General features: G+C 37.6%; 1 non-coding gene across 1 annotated transcript; it reads left to right on the top strand.

Moving 5' to 3' along the window:
* Positions 1-21,471: 21,471 nt before the first annotated feature.
* LOC148546207 (small nucleolar RNA R71) lies at positions 21,472-21,579 on the top strand. Its single transcript, XR_015900469.1, has one exon. It is a non-coding gene; the product is annotated as a small nucleolar RNA R71 (small nucleolar RNA).
* Positions 21,580-22,243: the final 664 nt, after the last annotated feature.

Raw genomic sequence — 22,243 nt, 5'->3', positions numbered from 1 at the left:
TCACTTAACACACATATCAAGGCATCTAATGGTAATAAGAGAGGATTAATATTAGCAAATTAAGACCAAAGAAGCATGTTTTCAATCAAAGCACATAATTAGGAAGGTAAATGTAAAACCATGCAAATATTATGAATAAGTGGGTAAAGAGTTGATGAAATCCACTCAATTGAGCACTAGATAAACCATAAAATAGTGGTTTATCACCCATATCCAAAACTTGAAGAATCAACTAGAAGATCAGAAGAGTAATATATATAGGGTTAGTTTTGAATTAGAAAGTAGCTTTGGAGAGTGAGGAATTTTGAGAACTATTCTCTGTAATATTTTACTTTCTCTGCACTTCTAGTTTTACTTTTCATAATGTATTTTTCATCCTTGTTTTCAATTTCCAGAGCTATGAACAACTAAACCCTTTTCATTGGGTAAGGGAGCTCTGTTGTAATTTGATGGATCAATATTAGTTTTCATTATTCTTCTTCTATCTTTTCTCTTGATTTTACTAGAAAGCTTTCAATCTTCATCCAATTGGGTAGTTATCTTGGAAAAGAAGCTATTCATACTTGGATCTCTTCTGAACCTTGGAAGAGGAATGAAGAGATCATGCTAGAAATGCTTTCTCATGTTGGACCAAATTGGGGTTGGATGGATATGGTGACTATAATTCTACCAACACTTGATTTAGGAATGCATGTGGTATAATCAGTGACCATACTTCATCTCTTCTCATGAGCAATTGACCAAGGAATTGGCTATTGATCAAGATTTGAGAGATTGAATTACAAGGAATTGTAATTCGATCACTTAAGATTGCCAAGGAGATCAATGAACGCATTGATTGAGGAAGAGATGAAAATGAACTTGATCCAGAGAATGCAACATCTCCTAAGCCTAATGAATTCCCCATTTCTGATCTTACCCATTCTCTTTAATTTCTGCAATTTACTTTTATGAGCATCTTCCCCATTCCCATTTAAGATTCTGCAATTTACTTTCCGCCATTTACATTCAACTCTTTATTTCCAGTAATTTACATTTTCTGCTATTTACTTTCCCGCCATTTAATTTTCTGCAAATCTCAAATCAAATTCTGCTTCGCTCAACTAGAACATTCCTCTAATTAAAGTTGCTTGACCAATCAATCCCTGTGGGATTCGACCTCATTCTATTGTGAGTTTTTACTTGACGACAATTTGGTATACTTGCCGAAGGAAAATTGTTGAGAGACAAGTTTCCGTGCTATCAGGTATTCACTCAAGTGCCTTTGCAAACGGAATCTTTATTTCAAGAGTCCTGAGATAGTCTGCAAAGTGGGCAAATTATTTATCCTATTTCGCTTGGCAGAGTTTCTGAGGATAAGGCATCTTGGCTTTGTATTCTTCAACCTTAGTTGCTGCAGGTTTATTTCCTACAGAAGTGGTTGGAGAAGCCTGCTTAAGGGAGTTGTTATCAGCACTTGCAGGTGTCTGATCCCTTATTGGCATTTGAACGCCAGAATTGGGTGCTTTTTGGGCGTTTAACGCCAGGTGGCCACCCTTTTCTGGCGTTTGAACACTAGAATTGGTTATCCTTTGGGCGTTTAATGCCAATTTTTCACCCCTTTTCTGGCATTTGAGTGCCAGAATCATTCCTCTCTGGGCTCTTACTGTCCTCAGAGGGATTTTGAGCTGTGACTAGGTCATTTTCTATTAGTTGTTCCTTTCTTGGCTTCCTACTACTTTGAAATGAGACATTCAATGTCTTCCCACTCCTTAATTGAACAGCTTGGCATTCTTCTGTTATCTGTTTAGATAGTTGCTGTCTTGTCTGATCCAAGTGTTTTTCCATATTCTCATTAGCATCTTTGGTTTCTTGGAGCATCTCTTTAAATTTTGCTAACTGTTTTGTTATAATAAGCAATTGCTGATTGAGTTCAACAACTTGTTCTTGAGGACTAAGTTCAATGGATACCGCATTAGCTTCTTCTTTCATGGAGGACCCACTACTTAAGTATAGATATTGATTTCTAGCAACTGTATCAATGAGCTCTTGAGCCTCTTCAATTGTCTTTCTCATATGTATAGATCCACCAGCTGAGTGGTCTAGAGACATTTAGGCTCTTTTCTGTAAGCTCATAGTAAAAGATGTCTAAATGCACCCATTCTGAAAACATTTTAGAGGGGCATTTCCTTAGCATCCCTCTGTACCTCTCCCAGGCATTATAAAGGGATTCATTATCCTCTTGTTTAAAGCCTTGGATGACCAGCCTTAGCTGTGTCATCCTTTTTGGAGGGAAATATTGATTCAGAAATTTGTCTGATAACTATTTCCATGTTCTTATGCTTGCTATGGGTTGGTTGTTTAACCACCTCTTAGCTTGATCTTTTACAACAAATGAAAATAGTAATAATCTGTAGACATCCTGATCTACTTCTTTATCACGTACTGTGTCAGCAATTTGTAAGAACTGTGCCAGAAACTCAGTAGGTTCTTCCTGTGGAAGACCGGAATACTGGCAATTTTGCTGCACCATGATAATGAGATGAGGATTTAGCTCAAAACTGCTTGCTCTGATGGGAGGTATACAGATACTACTCCCATAGGAAGCATTAGTGGGGTTAGCATATGACCCCAGAGTCCTTCTAGACTGTTCATTTTCACTTAAGTCCATGATGGAGAAAATAAAATATTTTTGTTTTTATTTTATTTAATTAAGGATAAACCGAATTAAAAAGAAAATAAGATAAAATAAAATAAAATAATTGGAAAATAGAATATAATTTTCGAAAACTAAAAAAAATAAAATAAAATAATTAGAATTCTAAAATGATTAATTAATCAAAAAGATTTGAAAAATTTTGGATATGATTTTCGAAAAAAAAATGAAGAGAGAGAGAAAGTGGTTAGGGAGTTTTGAAAAAGATATGTCTTAAAATTAAAGGTACTTGTAAAAATAAATAAATGAAAGAAAAGATTTAAAAAAGATATGATTTTAAAATTTGAAGATTGAAACTTTCTCAATAAGGAAACACCAAACTTAAAATTTTTCAATCAAAATAATAAAATAGTACAAGTAATTCGAAAATTATGAATAACAAAAAGATTTTGAAAAATTTTATAAAAGATTTTCGAATAATAAAAGAAATTTGAAAAAGAATTTGTTTTGAAAAAGATTTAAGAAGATAAATTTTTAAAATTGAAATTTTAACTTGATTAACAAGAAACTACCAAATGTTTAAAAATTTTGACTAAGTCAACCTAAGGAATTCAAAAATAATGAGCAAATAAAGGAAAAGATATTTTATTGAATTTTTGAATTTAATGAGGAAAGAGAAAAATAATAAAATGACACCAAACTTTGAATTTTTAGATCAAAACAAAGAAAGCAAACAAGAAAATTTTGAATGTCAAGATGAACACCAAGAATACTTTGAAGATCAAGATGAACACCAAGAACAAATTTTGGAAATTTTTAAGAAAATAAAAACACAAAGGACACCAAACTTAAAAATTTTTATACTTTGGACACTAATAATTCGAAAATGCACAAGAAAAACAAGCAAAGACACAAAACAAGAAAAATTAAAGATCAAATAAGGAAAATAAACAAGAACAATTTTGAAGATTAAGAAAGAACTAAGAACATATAATTCGAAAAATTGAAAGAAAAATAAAATCATGCAATTGACACTAAACTTAAAACATAAAACTAAACTCAAACAGAAGACTAAATTATGAGGTTATTGGTTTTAAAAATTTTCTAAAATAATTTAGAAAAAGAAAATAAGGATTTTAAAATTTTAACCAAAAACAATAATAGAAGACTCAATTTTAGTGACTCTAAACCAAAAAAGATAAATTTTTCCTAATCTAAGCAACAAAATAAACCGTCATTTGTCCAAACTCGAACAATCCCCGGCAACGGCGCCAAAAACTTGGTGCACGAAATTGTGATTATACTTTTCACAACTCCGCACAACTAACCAGCAAGTGCACTGGGTCGTCCAAGTAATACCTTACGTGAGTAAGGGTCGATCCCACGGAGATTGTCGGCTTGAAGCAAGCTATGGTTATTTTGTAAATCTTAGTCAGGAGATTAATGATAAGAGTGATTGTATTTATGAAAAATAAATAACATGAAATAAATAGTACTTGTGATTCAGTAATGAGAAACAGGCTGAGGTTCTGGAGATGCTCTGTCATCTGAATTTCTGCTTTTCTACTGTCTTCTTCTCCAAACACGCATGGCTTCTTTCAATGGCAAGCTATATGATCCTCTCGAATGAAAAAAACCATGTACGATCTCTGCACTGCTAATCAACTGTCAGATTTCTCGTCTCGGATGAAAAATACCATGTACAACTACCGCACGGCTAATCATCTGTCGATTCCCACTAGCGTTGGAATAGGACCCTTGTCCTTTTGCACACTGTCACTGCGCCCAACATTCGCAGGTTTGAAGCTTGTCACATTCATCCCTTCCCAGATCCTACTCGGAATTCCACAGACAAGGTTTAGACTTTCCGGATCCCAGGAATGTTGCCAATTGGTTCTAGCCTCTACCACGAAGGTTCTAACCTCCGGACTCGGTCCGTGGATTAGAAACCCAAGAGATACGCACTCAAGCTGTCGCCCAATGACTACGTTGAGCTCAGATAGAACAGATGTGGTTTTCAGGCACGCGTTCATAGAATTGAGAATAATGATGAGTGTCACGGATCATATCATTCTCTAGATTGAAGTACGAGTGAGTATCTTAGAATAGAATCAAGCGTGATTAAATAGAAAACAGTAGTAATTGCATTAATCCATTGAAACACAGCAGAGCTCCTCACCCCCAGCTATGGGGTTTAGAGACTCATGTCATAGAAGATACAATATGAAGTGTAAAATGACATAAGTTACAAAATGAATCTCTAAAAGTAGTTTTTATACTAAACTAGTAACTTAGGTTTACAGAAAATGAGTAACTAAGTGCAGATAGTGCAGAAATCTACTTCCGGGACCCACTTGGTGCGTGTCTGGGCTGAGCTTTCAAGCTTTCACGTGCATATGCCCAAGGTTGGATTAAACGCCACCCTAGGTGCCAAAATGGGCGTTTAACACCAAGAATTATGCCTGTTCTGGCGTTTTACGCCAGAAAGTTTTAGGCTGTCTTTTAACACCAGTTTGGGCCATCAATTCTCGGGTAAAGGATGGACTTTTATATATTGCTGGAAAGCCCAAAATGTCTAATTTCCAACGCAATTGAGAGCGCGCCAATTGGCCTTCTGTAGCTCCAGAAAATCTACTTTGAGTGCAGGAGAGTTAGAATCCAACAGCATCTACAGTCCTTTTTCAGCCTCTGTATCAGATTTTTGCTCAGGTCCCTCAATTTCAGCCAGAAAATACCTGAAATAGAAAAACACACAAACTCATAGTAAACTCCAGAAATGTGATTTTTGAATAAAAACTAATAAAAACATAATAAAAAGTAATTAAATCATACTAAAAACTATGTAAAAACAATGCCAAAAAGGGTATAAATTATCCGCTCATCACAACACCAAACTTAAATGTTGCTTGTCCCCAAGAAACCAAAAACAAAATAGGAGAAAAATAAGAGAATATACAATAAATTCCAAAATATCAATGAAGCTTAGTTCCAATTAGATGAGCGGGACTAGTAGCCTTTTTGCTTATGAACAGTTTTGGCATCTCACTTTATCCTTTGAAGTTCAGAATGATTGGCATCCATAGGAAGTCAGAATTCAGATAGTGTTATTGATTCTCCTAGCTCATTATGTTGATTCTTGAACACAGCTACTTTATGAGTCTTGGCCGTGACCCTAAGCATTTTGTTTTCCAGTATTACCACCGGCTACATAAATGCCACAGACACATGACTGGGTGAACCTTTTTCAGATTGTGACTCAGCTTTGCTAGAGTCCCCAGTTAGAGGTGCCCAGAGCTCATAAGCACACTCTTTTTGCTTTGGACCACAACTTTAACCGCTCAGTCTCAACTTTTTCACTTGACACCTTCACGCCACAAGCACATGGTTAGGGGCAGCTTGGTTTAGCCGCTTAGGCCAGGATTTTATTTCTTTGGACCCTCCTATCCATTAATTCTCAAAGCCTTTGATCCTTTTTACCCTTTCCTTTTGGTTTAAAGGGTTATTGGCTTTTTCTACTTGCTTTTTCTTTTTTTTTTCTTTTTTCTTTTGCAAGCTTTTCACTGCTTTTTCTTGCTTCAAGAATCAATTTTATGATTTTTCAGATTATCAATAACATTTCTCCTTTTTCATTATTCTTTCAAGAGTCAATAATTTTAACATTCATAAATAACAAAATAAAAAATATGCACTGTTTAAGCATTCATTCATAAAACAAAAATTATTGCCACCATATCGAAATAATTAAAATAATTTCAAGATAAATTTCGAAACCCATGTACTTCTTTTTCTTTTGCAGTTAAAAGCATTTTTCATTTAAGAAAGGTGAAGGATTCATAGGATATTTATAGCTTTAAGACATAGACTCTTAAACTTTATTGATCATAAAAATAAGACATAAAATAAACATAAAAGCAGACAAATAATAATGAAAGAAAGGAAATTAAAGACATAAAAATAAATGACTCTAATACTAATGCTTATGTAACTCTTAAAATAGGTTTCTAATAATAAAAGTTATCACAGAGTTAGGACTCAACAACCTTGATTTTGAGGGGTAGGTGCTCCTTCAATCTGTGGGACGTCCAACTCTTCAAGGGACAGCTTCTGACGCTTTAGCTCCTATATTTCACGCCCTTATTTCTCTTGTTCTATGAGCATTTTGCAGAGCATGTTGTTTTGATTCTGCTGCTCTTCTTTGAGTTGATTCACAGCTTCTTGTAGCTTGGTGACAGATGCTTTTAAGTAGGCCCAATAGTCAAATTGAGGAATTTCTGAGAGGAGCTCATGAGCCCCCCTCTTGATGAGGTTATCTTGAATTTGAGGTCCATCCATCACTTTTTTTGTGATTGGGTGTTCAACTGTGATATAATCATCCACACCCATCTGTACCCCAGCATCTTTGCATAATAGACTAATCAAGCTTGGGTAGGTCAATGTGGCCTCAGTGGATTCCTTGTTTGCAAACATGTAAATTTCAACAGGGATCAGCTGATGAATCTCTACCTCCTTCTCCAGCATAATACAGTGGATCATCACTGCCCTCTTGACAGTGACTTCAGATTGGTTGCTGGTTGGGAGTATAGAACGCCCAATGAAATCCAGCCACCCTCTAGCAACTGGTTTGAGATCTCCTCTCTTTAACTGGTTTGGGACACCTTTTGAATTGGTAATCCACTTGGTTCCAGGGAGGCATATGCCCTCTAGAACTTGATCTAGCCTTTTATCCTTGGCCATTCTCATGTTAAAGGACTCGGATCATCTTATAGTTGAGGAAGTTTGAGAACTTCTCTCACTTTGTCAAAGTGGAAGTAAATAACCTTCCCTCTGACCATAGTCTGAAAGGAGTAGAAAGCAATTCCCTCTAATCTTTTCTTTTCTGTCATCCACAGATTTGCATAAAATTCCTGGACCATGTTTCTTCCAACACGTATCTCAGGATTAGTCAGGACTTCCTAGCCCCTATTTTGAATCTGCTCTTGGATCTCCGGGTATTCATCTTCTTTCAGATTGAACCTAACTTTCGGGATCATTGATCTTCTGCACACAATTTTGAAATAATGGTCTGCATGTTCTTTGGTGCAGAAGTTCTCATGCATCCAACGTGGTTTTGGATTGCTTTCTTTCCTCTCTCTTGAAGCGGTTTGTCTTCCTTTGGGTGCCATGAGATTGGTTTGTTTTATCTTAGGGATCACGGAAATCACACCAAACTTAGAGATTTGCTTGTCCTCAAGAAAAATAGAAAGAAAGAAGATGAATAGAGGGAGAGAAGGATATGAATGATGGAGTAAAGGGGATGGCCGAATTTATAAATAAAGGGGAGAGAGGGAAGGGGTTCAAAATTTTTAGAAAAAGATATGCTTTGAAAGATATGATTGATAAAAGATAAACATGATATGAAAAAGAGAAGATTGTTTTCAAAATTTAAGAGATATGAAAAAGATATGATGAGGTTAGATCTAAATTTTTGTTTATGCATTTAAGAAATAAAAGATAATACAAATGAGTTAAAAAGATTTGAAAAGAAATTGGAAATATGAATAAGTTTTTGAAAAGGAATTGAAAAGAATTGAAAAAGAATTAAAATGAATTTATAAGATTATAAATTTTTGTGAATGAAAATTTAAAAAATGAATGTTTGTAATATTTGGATGCAGAAAATTTTGATTTAAAACATGAAAATTCGAAAAAAATTGAATTGGAAACGAAATTACTTCTCCCCTAGCTGTTCTGGTGTTAAACGCCCAGAATGATAACCATTCTGGCGTTTAACGCCCATCTGGTGGCCATTTTGGGCGTTTAACGCCCAGCCAGGTACCATGGCTGGCGTTAAACGCCAGAAATCCTTCTTTACTGGGTGTTTTTCTGAACGCCCAGAATGCTGCCAATTCTGGCGTTAAATGCCCAGAATGCTGCCCATTCTGGCATTTAACACCCAGAATGATACCTTTACTAGCATTTTGACACCAGTGAGCTCCTTTTCTCTGTGATTTCTCTATTTTATGTCTTGAACCTCTATTTTCCTAACTTATTCACTGAAATGCATTAGCTAACATTAGGAACAAAATTAAATGGACTTATATAATTGTTATAAACATCTAAATTTTGATAATGGCTGGGTTGCCTCCCAGTAAGCACTTCTTTACTGTCTTTAGCTGGACTTTTACTGAGCTTTTTAATTTAGTCTCAGTTTTGAGCATTCTTGCTCAACATAACCTTCAAGATAATGTTTGATTCTCTGTCCGTTAACAAGATAATGCCAAAAAGGGTATAAATTATCCGCTCATCACCTACTCATGTGAATCAGAAAAACCATGTGCATTGAAACGTTATGTTTGCTTTCATGTTCATTATTTTTACCTTTAAAAAAAAGAAGTTATTTTACAGCATAAATAAATAAATAGGGGACAAAATTACCCCAATGTTAAGTTTAATAAAAGATCAATGCATATGTGGTGAAATTAAAGAAAAATTTGATACATGAGTATGTGATACAAAAGTGGAAATTTTGTGTAGCTAGGCATGATTTTAGAATTACATAGAGTGTGTGTGTGTGTATTAGGTGAGAGCTTAGGTTAGTCGAAGATTCATATTATAGCTCACTTGGCCATACATATATCCTTACCCTTACCTTAGCCCCATTACAACCTTGAAAAGATCTCATGATGTTTGCATTTTTACACTAAATATTTGTTGATTAGTTAGATGAAGAACAAAATTTTAGAAAGCATAACTAGAGAAGAGTATAGTGATCAACCCTAGACACTTGAGAGATTAGAGTGCACATACACTACCAGTGAGGGTTCAATGCTTGATTCTATGTTCCCTGCTTTCGTGAGCTATCTTCTTATAAGTTTACTTGTCTTTACTGTATGATTTGAATTAGTGAATTTTGATTTGTACTTGTCTTGGAGAAATTGTTCACTTTTAACCAAGTAGATAGAAACATCTTAGCATATAGTTACATTCATATACATAGATTGCATTGCATGAGTCTTAGTTTTCCCCATTCATTCTTTCTATCTCCGTGAGCTTAGCATGGGACATGCTAATATTTAAGTGTGGGGAGATTGATAAACCACTATTTTATGGTTTATCTTATGCTCAATTGAGTGATTTTTATCAAGCCTTTGCACACTTATTCATATAATTTGCATGGTTTTACAATTCCTTCCCAATTTTGCTATATAATTGGAAACTTGCTTCCTAAGCCTTTAAATTGTGTATTTTAAATTTCCTTTTATACCATTCGATACTGTGATTTGTGTGTTAAGTGCTTTCAGGCTATATAGGGTAGGAATGGCTTAGAGAATGGAGAGGAAGCTTGCATAAATGGAAGGAGCACATCAGTTAAAAGAGATAAACAACGATGAGCGATGTGTGCGCGTACCTGACGCGTATGTGTGGAACGCGAAAAGGACCATCGACGCGTGCACGTGACTGACGCGTACGCGTGACATGCGCCACGTGTAGAAAACGCAGAAAATGCTGGGGGTGATTTTGGGCTGAGTTTGGACCCAGTTTTCGGCCCAGAGACACAGACTAGAGCCATGGGACAAGCAGAGACTCAACACACTTTCACATTACACAATTTTAGCTTTTAGTTTTGAATCTTAGAGAGAGAATACTACTTTCTCTAGGTTTTCTTCACATTCAAAGATTTAGAGTTTTATGCTTTTGATTTGGATATTGAGAGGAGTTACTACCTCCGTTGAAGTTCTATTATTCTAGTTTGTTTCCTTATTCCTTTACTCTTTTTAATTACTCATTAACCCTGTTTAGATACGTATGTTTATGATTTTGGGGTTTATTAATGCAAAGTACTACTTTTACCTTTAATTAATTTTCAACAATTACTTAATTTATTATATCTTCTCTTTATTCCCTTTATATACCTGTGAACGTTGTATTGTATTCATGTCAATGGAGTATACTCCCAACTTGACTTGGGAGTTGATTAATGGGAGAACCTTGACTTGGGATACTCAAGTATTAATTTTAATTGGAAGTTGTTGGCTGACTTCCTAGTCTCTAACTCTAATCCTTCCTTACGGAGAGGAGTAGGACTTGAGGTTTATAGTTGGTTAGTTAGTTATTTGACTTTCCCTTATCAGGTAAGGGATGACTGAGTAGAACAACAACCTCTTAATATTACTGATGCGTGGCAGAAGTTGACCAATTAAGAAATTAATAAACGAAATGCATTGCAAGTACAGTCCTTAACCAGCTAAGATCTGCCTCATCAATTTAGAAAAGTTGTCACGAAATTTAGAAATAAAAATACTGGGAGTATGAGTCACAGGTCGTCTCCCAACGAGTTATAGAAAAGGGTGCTAATTTATTAACCAGTAATTTTCAAGAAAGTTTAAGTTGGATAATGAGCAATTTAAAATAACTGTAAACTAAAGCAATAAACTAAGAATCATTATTAATATTAAAAGGCCTTGACTGGGGAATGATTAATTGGAAGTTCTATCCTTGTTGGAATCTTCTCTAGTGTAGTGTAAAGAGGTTGTTGTTTTCACTTAGTTAACCCTTACTAAATAAAGGAAAGTCAAGTGATTGAGCTAACTCTTATCCGTAAATCCTAGTCTTCTCCCTTGGAAAGGTCTAGCGTTAGTAGATACAGAATTAGCCAACAACGTCCAATTTGACTAAGCACTTGAGCATTCCAACTCAAGTGTCTCCTTTTAATCAACCCCATGTCAAGTAGAAAATCTACTCCATTGACATGGATATAATACTCATAAAAATATAAGAAGACATAATAAATTAAATAAAATAAAATAGAGGATTAACAATTAATTAAAAGTAAAGGTAACTCTATATATTAATAAATCCAAAATGCAACATACTTATCTGAATAGGGTCAACGATCAACTGAAAAGAGGAAAGGAATAAAGAAACAAACTAAAGTAGTAACTTCAACAGAGGTAATGACTCTTCAACATCCAAAATCCAAAGTAAAAGCATAAACTATCAATGTAAAGCTAATCTAGATTCAGATCTAAAACTAAAAGTAATCCTAATATCAATGTATCTGAATGTGTGTGGATGCGTGTTGAGTCTCTGCATGTTTCCTAGCTTTAGTCTGTGTTTCTGGGCTAAAAACTGGGTCAAAACGCGGCCCGAAATCACCCCCAGCGTATTCTGTTATTTCTGCAGATCGCGCAGGTCACGCGTACGCATCGTTCACGCGTTCGCGTCATTTAGCAATTTTCCTTGTCACGCGATCGCGTCGTCCACGCGTTCATGTCATATGTGCAGACTCCAATCCACCCGTTCACGTCAGGCACGTGCTCGCGTCGCTGTGATTTCTTCATTTCGCGCGCTCGCGTGAGCCATGCGCTCATGTCAGTGTTCACTGGTCATCTCCTTAGTTTCTTGTGTTCCTTCCATTTTTGCAAGCTTCCTCTCCATTCTCTGAGCTATTCCTGCCCTATGAAGCCTGAAACACTTAACACATGGATCACGACATCGAATGGTATAAAGGAGAGTTAAAATATACTAATTAAAGGTTTCTAGGAAGCAAGTTTTCAACCATAAACAATATTAGGAAGGAATTATAAAATCATGCAATTCATATGAATAAGTAGGTAATGGCTTGATAAAAACCACTCAATTAAACACAATATAAATCATAAAATGGTGGTTTATCAACCTCCCCACACTTAAACATTAGCATGTCCTCATGCTTAGCTTAAGGAGATAAAATAAATGAGTCGAGAAATGCAAGACTCATGCAATGCAATGCAACCTATATATATATATATATATATATATATGAATGCAACTATATGATTCTTGTCTACTTGGTTAAAAGTAAATAAGCTCTTCAAGACAAACATAAATCAAATTCCACTAATTCAAATTATATAGTAAAAACAGGTAATATTGTAAGAAGACAGCTCATGAAAGCAGGGAACATAGAGTTAAGCATTGAACCCTCACTGATGGTGTATATGCACTCTAGTCACTCAAGTGTATAGGGTAATCACTCTACTCTTCTCTAATCATGCTTTCTAAATTTTGTTCTTCACCTAATCATTCAACAATATTTAATGTACTAATGCAAACTTCATGAGGTCTTTTAAAGGTTGTAATGGGGCCAAGGTAAGGGTAAGGGTATACATATGGCTAAGTGAGCTATAAATTGAATCTTTGATTAACCTAAGCTATCACCTAACATACATACACTCTATATAACTCTAGAATCATGCCTAGCTATCCATAATTTTCCCATTTTTGCATATTTCACATACTCATGTATCAACTTTTCTCTTAACTTGTATCACATATGCATTGATTTTTCATTAGACTAAACATTGAGGTAATTTTGTCCCCTTATTTATTTATTTAATTACTTAATTACTTGAATATTTTTGGATTTTTTTTTCAGCATAGAAATAAACATATCATTATCAATGCACATAGATTTTCAATTTCTCTAGTTTCACATGAGTAAGTACCCAAGTTTCCATTATTTTATCATGACACATTCCCTTATTAACCCATTTTTCCACAATCTTCCCATACTCAATTAACACACAAATTCTATCTTAAGCTAACCAAAGATTCAATTAGGATATTTAATTATTTTTCTGCTTAAGGCTAGTAATGTGGTAAAATATAGAACAAATGGGATTAAAAAGGCTCAAAGTTGCTAACAAAGGTGATTGAAAGGGTAGGCTTATTTGGGATAAGTGAGCTAAACAAGTAATGGCCTCAATCATATGCATGCATATAACACATTAAACATTGGACATATAGGATGGAACAAAATAAAGATTACAATCATAGAGAAATAAACACACTTGAATAATATTTATGGTTAAATAATGTAACTATGTTATTAGGCTCAAGTCTTACAGGTTGTGTGTTCTTAGCTTTTTAACAATGTTCCAAATACAACTTCTACAAATTTTAACACAAAAAATTTTGATTTAAATTAGTGAAATTTTTCAAAAATAGGGTCTTAAAAGAAACTTATTATTTTTCAATCAAGTAGAACATGCATGCAATTAACCTATTACTATGCAATTTATCTTATCCTAAACAAAAGAGAAATTAACTAAATATCCTATTTTATTGGTGTTTTAAGGAAAAGAAATTACCTCCGGAAGTCAGGTACTGACCGACCTCCCCACACTTAAAGCTTTGCACCATCCTCGGTGCCATCTGTCAGAAACAAGGGGGGCTGGTAGCAACATCACCATCGGGACCGTCATGGCTCCCTGTGCTGGTAAATGAAGTAGAGTCCGGGGTGTCTGGGTCTTCTTTAGGTGGTTGGTTATCAACAAGTAGCTCCTTGAGGTATGTAAATCTGCGCTTGTTACGGCGCTCTCTTTGCGTTCCTTTCTGTTCAATCCGGTCTAGCCTCTCAGGTATCTGATGGAGTAGTTGGTTTGTTGAAGGTGCTTGTGATGTAGAAGAAGAAGGGATATCTTCTGCTGGTTCTGTGCTTCGGTTGATAGTGGCTGCTGGAGATCTGATATACTTCCCGTTAGGGACGTATTGATCATCTCGTGGAATCATGGCCTTGGTGTCCCCAGCTCTATAGGAGACTCCGGCTGCTGAGACTAGATCTGAAACTAAGGCGGGAAAGGGTAGGTTGTCCGCAATTTGTACGTGTCCCATAGCATGCCGAATGTGTCTTGGTAAATTGAGGTGCTGGTCTGTAAGGATACACCAGAGTAGAACAGCCATGTCTGCAGTAAAGAAAGACTCGTGAGTGTTCTGAAAGATGTAATGAGATATGATCTGTGCCCATACTCGAGCCTCCAAGGTGAGTGCTGAAGCCAAGATTCTCTTAGGTCGGAAATGATGGTATCCGTAGATCCATATGCTGCCAGGTTGTGTGATAACTCTGAGAACGGCGTCCCAGTCGAATTGGTATGTCTGGCGCTTGAGTGAGGCTTCTTGAAATGCGTCCAATCCTTCTGGAGCAGGGGGAAGACCTAAAGCTCGCTGAATAGCTTCTTCTGTTATAGGGACTTGCTTCTGACAGACGTAGACAGACTGCATGGTTGGCATGTAAAAATTGGAGTAGAATTCGACTACCCATGAAAGATTAACCTGCCGTGGCTGTCTCCGTAGGAATCCTATTGTCTTCGCTCAATGCGGGGCTCAACAAATTCAGCAATGTTGGTCGGGAGGATAAGAAGGTACTCATTGTTATAATTCCTCTCTGCCAGGATGGGGAACATCTACTCACAGTAGCGGTTAGTGAACCGCGTAGTGTCATTTGCTGGAAGAGCTTTTTCTTTTTCATCGACCGTGATGATCCTCTTGATTCGCTTTGTTGAGGGTTTCACCACTATTGAAGATGGTTCTGCCACTAATGCTCTTTTTGTTCCTCTCCTTGCTGGTGGTTTGGGAGTAGCTTTCTCTTTACCTTTCTTGGTGGCCATCCTGTAAAAGGAAACAAAAAGTAATATGTAAAGCTAAGGGTTCGAGCAAGGGAGCGAATATTATTGGTGATAATCAATGCACGGTAAAGAAGGATGTTGTTAACACATGGTCTAGACTACATGTGAAAAGTTCAACAAAGGTAATATAGCAAGTGCATGTGATGGCAATTAAATGCAAGATGTTTATTAGCATGGCGGCAAAGGCATGAGTAGCGTAGATTAAGCATTCAATGTCCAAGTTAGATTACCAACCCTTTCAAACTAACAACCTGTTTGTATTGACAATTATATTTAATTAATAAAATATAAAAGGAGTTTTGTGAAAAACAGGCATTAAAGTAGTAGAATAGAATAATTAAAAATAATGTGCAATGCCATACGGGCTTTTTCACAAACACATAGCATGCATGGGAAATATGTTATTGAAAGTAGTAAATTGAACATGCAAGCAACCCTTTAAGAAGTAATATTAATTGTCAAACAATTTCACAATAGTTCACAAGCAAAATATAGAAGAAAATAATCACCTAATTAAATTTTTAACACCAATTAAAGGAATGAAAAGACATAAAAAAGAAAGGAAAAGAAGATATAGATAATGAAAGTGAAAAGAAAAAGGAAAAGAAAACATAAACATAAATAAAAGTAATAATGGAAAAATAAAAAGAAAGAAGAAAAAGAACCTTGAGAATGGATGTGAAAAATAAGAAGTAGAAAGTAAAAAGTGAAAAAGAGTAAGGAGGGAAGAAGAGAGAAGAAAGAAATAAGAAGGGAAAAAAATATTTAAATTTGGGGAAGAAAAGATATGATATTTGGCTGATCTGGATAATCTGTGCGCCGCATGTGACACGGACGCGTGGGTCACGCGGTCGCATGGTATGCGATGTTTTTCAAATGACGCGGACGCGTGGGTCACGCGGTCGCGTGACTTGATTCGTGCTAGTGGCGCGAGAGCAGCCTCGCGTTTGCGCGACTCTCTGTTTCAAACTCATCTTGCCAAAATTTAGGGTGACGCGTTCGCGTGGGTGACGCGATCGCATGAATGACCATATGTTGGAAACGACGCGGACGTGTAGGGCACGCGATCGCGTGGTAGGGCTGGTGCTTCCAGCATCATTCCAGCCCAGCTCCATCGTAACTTGCTGCCATACACCTCTTTTACGTCGATTTTTAGGGGCACGCGTTCGCGTGGGTGACGCAGACGCGTGGGGAGGCTAATTTTTCAAAATGACGCGGCCGCGTCAGGACACGGTCGCGTGAGCATGTTAGTGCCTAAGGCACGCCTCCAGCCACGCTTTCGCGTGACTTTCTGTTCAATTCCCTTTTCTTCCTAATGCAACTATGACGCGGACGCGTCAGCGACGCTTACGCGTCGCATGCGTTTTATATATATATATATACAGAATGCAAATACAAATGCAGGCTATATGTAGAGATTATGGGAAGTGTCATTAACAAAAACAAAAATAAAGTAAGGTAAACTAAAACTAAGACTGAAATGGAACGACCATACCATGGTGGGTTGTCTCCCACCTAGCACTTTGCTTTTACGTCCTTAAGTTGGACGCTCTTCAGACTCATTCTGCTTCTGTTGGTGGAAGACCTCTAGTTCCTTGTGATCCTTCATCTTTTCACCATGATAGAGCTTTAGGCGATGTCCATTGACCTTTAGAAATTTGGAGCTAGAAGGATGACGCAGGTGAAAAACTCCGTATGGTTCTGCCTTTTCTACTCTATATGGGCCTTTCCATCTTGATCTCAGTTTATCGGGCATGAGCCTCAGTCTGGAGTTATAAAGAAGAACTAACTCCCCTGGTCTAAATTCTCTCCTTTTTATATGCTTGTCATGGACAGCCTTCATCTTTTCTTTGTATCTCCTGGAGTTGTCATATGCTTCTAGGCGAAGGTTCTCAAGTTCTGCTAGTTGCAGCTTCCTTTCAGCACCAGCTTCCTCAAAATTCATGTTGCACTCCCTCATAACCCAGAAAGCCTTGTGTTCCACCTCTACTGGAAGGTGGCAAGCCTTTCCGTATACCAAGCGAAAGGGGCTCATCCCAATGGGTGTTTTGTATGTTGTTCTATATGCCCAGAGTGCATCTTGTAGCCTGGCACTCCAGTCCTTCCTATGAGATTTTACTATCTTCTCCAAAATACGCTTAATCTCTCTGTTAGAGACTTCTGCTTGCCCATTAGTCTGGGGATGGTAAGCTGTTGCTACTCTGTGAACTATCCCATGCTTCTTCAGTAATCTGTTAGTCTCTTGTTACAAAAGTGGGTGCCTTGATCGCTCACGATTGCTCGGAGTGATCCAAAGCGGCAAATAATATGGTTTCTAACAAAGGAAACAATAGTGTTAGCATCATCAATACGGATGGGAATTGCTTCCACCCATTTAAAAACATAATCTACGGCTAACAGTATATAAAAGTAACCATTAGAATTTGGAAATGGACCCATGAAGTCAATGCCCCAAACATCAAAAATTTCACAGAAAAGCATAATCTGTTGAGGCATCTCATCCCTCTTGGATATATTACCAAACCTTTGGCAAGGGAAGCAAGATTTACAAAATTCAACAGCGTCTTTAAAAAGAGTAGGCCACTAAAATCCACAGTCTAGAATTTTTCTAGCTGTTCTTTGAGGGCCAAAATGTCCTCCATTCTCAGATGAGTGGCAGGCCTCTAAAATGGACTGGAATTCTGATTGAGGTACACACCATCTAATTACCTGGTCAGTACCACACCTCCATAAATATGGATCATCCCATATATAATATTTGGACTCACTTTTCAGCTTGTCTCTTTGATGCTTAGTGAAATTTGGAGGAAAAGTGTGGCTAACTAGATAATTAGCTACAGATGCATACCAAGGAACTACTTCAGATACTGCATGTAAGCTATCAAATGAGAAATTATCATTTATAGGAGTGGAATCATCCTTAATGTGCTCAAGGCGACTTAAGTGGTCTGCCACTAAATTCTGGTTACCACTCCTATCCTTAATTTCTAAATCAAATTCTTGCAGCAGTAGTATCCAACGTATTAGCCTTGGCTTGGACTCCTTTTTAGCTAGTAAATATTTTAGAGCTACATGATTTGAGTACACTACTACCTTAGTACCAAGTAAATAGGCTCGGAATTTATCTAGAGCAAAAACAATAGCTAGAAGCTCTTTTTCAGTAGTAGTATAGTTAGATTGGGCAGCATCTAAAGTCTTAGATGCATAAGCAATTACAAAAGGATCCTTACCTTCGCGCTGAGCCAGCGCCACTCCTACTGCATGGTTAGAAGCATCACACATAATTTCAAATGGCTGGCTCCAGTCTTGTCCTCTCACAATTGGAGCTTGAGTCAGGGAGATCTTCAGCTTGTCAAACGCTTACATGCAATCCACACTGAACTCGAACTCAATATCTTTCTGCAGCAATCTGGATAAAGGCAACGCTACCTTACTGAAGTCCTTAATGAATCTCCTGTAAAAACCTGCATGGCCAAGGAACGAATGGACTTCCCTCACGGAGGAGGGGTAAGGTAAACTAAAAATAACATTCACCTTTGCTGGATCTACAGAAATGCCAGTATTAGACACAACATGTCCTAGTACAATTCCTTGTTTTACCATAAAGTGACATTTCTCAAAATTCAACACAAGGTTTGTACTAACACATCTGTCTAATACTCTAGATAAACTATCCAAGCAAAGGATAAATGAATCACCATATACGCTAAAATCATCCATAAAAACCTCCATACAGTTCTCAATGAGATCAGAGAAAAGACTCATCATGCACCTTTGGAAAGTAGCTGGTGCATTGCATAAGCCAAAGGGCATTCTCTTATAAGCATAAGTTCCAAAAGGACATGTAAAAGTAGTCTTTTCCTGATCTTCAGGAGCTATATAAATTTGAAAATATCCTGTATAACCATCTAAAAAGCAATAATGGGATTTACCTGACAGGCGATCAAGCATCTGATCAATAAATGGCAAGGGGTAATGATCCTTGCGAGTGGCTTGGTTGAGACACCTATAGTCAATGCAAACTCTCCATGAATTCTGCACTCTAGTTGTCAGGAGCTCTCCGTGCTCACTCTTTATTGTTGTGACTCCAGACTTCTTGGGCACCACTTGTACTGGACTGACCCATTCACTGTCTGAGATGGGGTAAATGATATCTGCTTCAAGTAGTCTGGTTACTTCTTTCTTGACAACTTCTAAGATGATGGGATTCAATCTTCTTTGAGGCTGACGGACAGGCTTTGCTCCCTCTTCTAAGAATATTCTATGCTCACAAACTTGAGGGCTGATGCCTACTATATCCACCAAGCTCCATCCAATTGCTTTCTTATGTTTTCTCAGCACATTAAGCAGTTGTTCTTCTTGTTGGGAAGTGAGTTCCCTTGCAATGATAACTGGAAACTTCTGCTTATCCTCAAGGTAAGAATACTTGAGGTGTGGAGGGAGGGGCTTTAATTCCAATTTCTTTTCATGGCTAGGTTCTGGATCATTCGGGGCTGGTGATAATGGCAAAGGGTCTTCATCATGTTCAGAGGGTGTCCCCACACTTTGACCTTGCTCCATGTGCTTCTCTTCCATTTCTTTTTGGTGAACTTCAGCTACAGTTTCATTAATGATGTCGCACTGGAAGATAGAATGATCTTCCGGAGGGTGCTTCATAGCTTCATTTAAACTGAAACTCACTGTTCTGCCATCTATCTCAAAGGAGTAAGTTCCTGAGAATGCATCCAGCTTGAACTTTGAAGTCTTCAGGAATAGTCTTCCAAGAAGGATTGATGATGGTCTTCCTGAGTCATTAGGGGGCATTTCCATGATAAAGAAGTCAATAGGAAATGTGAGCCCCTTAATGCTCACTAATACATCTTCAGTAATTCTAACTACTATAATAATGCTTTTATCTACTAACACAAAACGAGCTGCCGACCTTTTTAAGAGAGGGAGCCTCAAAGTATCATATATAGACAATGGCATTATACTAACACATGCTCTTAAATCACACATGTAGTCAGAAAATGTTACACCTCCAATGGTACAGTTAACCATGCATGGACCTGGGTCACTACATTTTTCAGGTATACCTCCCATTAAAGTAGATATAGAACTACCTAAAGGAATAGTTTCTAATTCATTAATTTTATCTTTATGTATGCACAAATCTTTTAGAAACTTTGCATATTTAGGTACCTGCTGAATGACATCAAAAAGGGGAACAGTTACCTCGACCTTTTTGAATATTTCTACCATTTTGGGATCAAATTCCATCTGCTTCCTGGATTTCTTTGCAAGGTGTGAAAATGGGATAGGAAGGGCGTTACTTGCAGCTTCTGCATCCTCTGGTGTTTCATTCTGTGGTTGAGTTGCTTCTTCTTCAACTATGTTTTGTACGTCCTCTTCCTCTTCAGCATCTTCCACTTCCGCTACATCCTCAGCTGGGACGCGTTCTGGTGAGCTTGGCTCCTCCTGGTTCCTCTCCTGCAATGTGGTTCTAGACCTTAAAGTGATGGCATTGATACCACCTTTGGGATTAGGTAGGGGTTGAGAAGGAATCCCACTGGAGCTTGAAGGTTGATTGGTGGAATTAGGTGATGAATCTAACCGGGAGATGAGAGCTTGTAAAGTGGCAGTCAGACCATTTAAAGTAGAGTTCAGCTACGTCTGCATGTCTTGTTGTCCTTGTGCAAGAGAACAGAGCATCTCGTCATTTGATGAGGAACTGGAATAAGTGGTCTGAGGAACCTGTTGTTGGCTGTACTGGGATCCTTGGGACTGTCTTAGGTGAGGTGCTCTGTAAGGTTGGTTCTGATTCTGCTGTCTATTGTTGTTATTGTTATTCCACCTCTGGTTTCCATTGTTATCTTTGCCTCCTCAGTTATAGTTGTCCCTCTAACTATGGTTAGAATTATCTCTCCAACCTTGGTTGGAGTTGTCCTGCCATTCGTGGTCATAGTTGCCACCTTGTTGGTTGTATCCTTGATTCGGGCGGTCATAGAAGTTGTGAGTGGCTGCCATAGTGTTGTCTTCCTGTTGGAGCTATGGACATTCATCAGTATAATGACTATAGTCAGTACAGATCCCGCATACTCTTTGGGGAACTAACTATTGACTCTGTTGTGGAGGGTGAGGCTGAGCTTGTTGTTGTTGGTTCAACTGCATTTGCTTCAGTAGGTTGGTCAGTTCAGATATACTCTGTGTAAAAGCAGTAGTCTCAATGCTAGAGAAAACCTCTGCAACAGCTTTTGAGTGGCTGCGCTTCTGCCTCTGATTCCTAGTGGACTCAGCTAAGTCGCTAATCAGTTGCCATGCTTCATCTGCGGTCCTGTACTTTTTCATAGAACCATTACTAGCACCATCCAGTGTAGTCTTATCCTGGGGGTTCATGCCTTGAGTGAAGTAGCTGATCAACACTAGTCTATCAATCATGTGATGGGGACATGCGTCTAGAAGGTTCTTAAAACGCTCCCAGTATTCATAGAGAGTCTCTGAGTCTCCTTGAACAATGCAGGAGATCTCTTTCCTTAGTCTATATGTGACTTCAGCTGAAAAGTATTTTTCCAAAAATTCTCTTCTAAGTGTATCCCAGTTGATAACAGTCGCTTCAGGTTGAGCATAGTACCATTCCCTCGCCTTTCCCTCAAGAGAAAATGGGAAGGCGGTTGGTGTGTGAAATCATGATCATTCCATTCCTTGGTAACCGCGCTAAAAACTCAATACGCACGTTCATGATCTTATATCTGTTTCACAACATCGTATAACTAACCAGCAAGTGCACTGGGTCGTCCAAGTAATAAACCTTATGTGAGTAAGGGTCGATCCCACGGAGATTGTTGGCTTGAAGCAAGCTATGGTCACCTTGTAAATCTCAGTCAGGCGGACTAAATTGTATTAAGAAATTATAGTGGATGAAAATTAAATAAAATATAAAATAGGATAGTGGTACTTATGTAATTCATTGGTGAGAATTTCAGATAAGCGTATAGAGATGCTTTTGTTCCTCTGATCTCTGCTTTCCTGCTGTCTTCATCCAATCAATCCTACTCCTTTCTATGGCAAGCTGTATGTTGGGCATCACCGTTGTCAATGGCTACTTCCCGTCCTCTCAGTGAAAATGGTCCAAGATGCTCTGTCACGGCACAGCTATTCATCTGTCGGTTCTCGATCATATTGGAATAGGATCCGTTGATCCTTT

Source organism: Arachis ipaensis, chromosome B9 (genome assembly GCF_059453495.1).
Source record: "Arachis ipaensis isolate K30076 ecotype BB chromosome B9, ASM5945349v1, whole genome shotgun sequence".
Lineage (NCBI taxonomy): Eukaryota > Viridiplantae > Streptophyta > Magnoliopsida > Fabales > Fabaceae > Arachis > Arachis ipaensis.
Note: the sequence above shows the minus strand (reverse complement) of the source record. Positions and strands in the feature narration are given on the sequence as shown.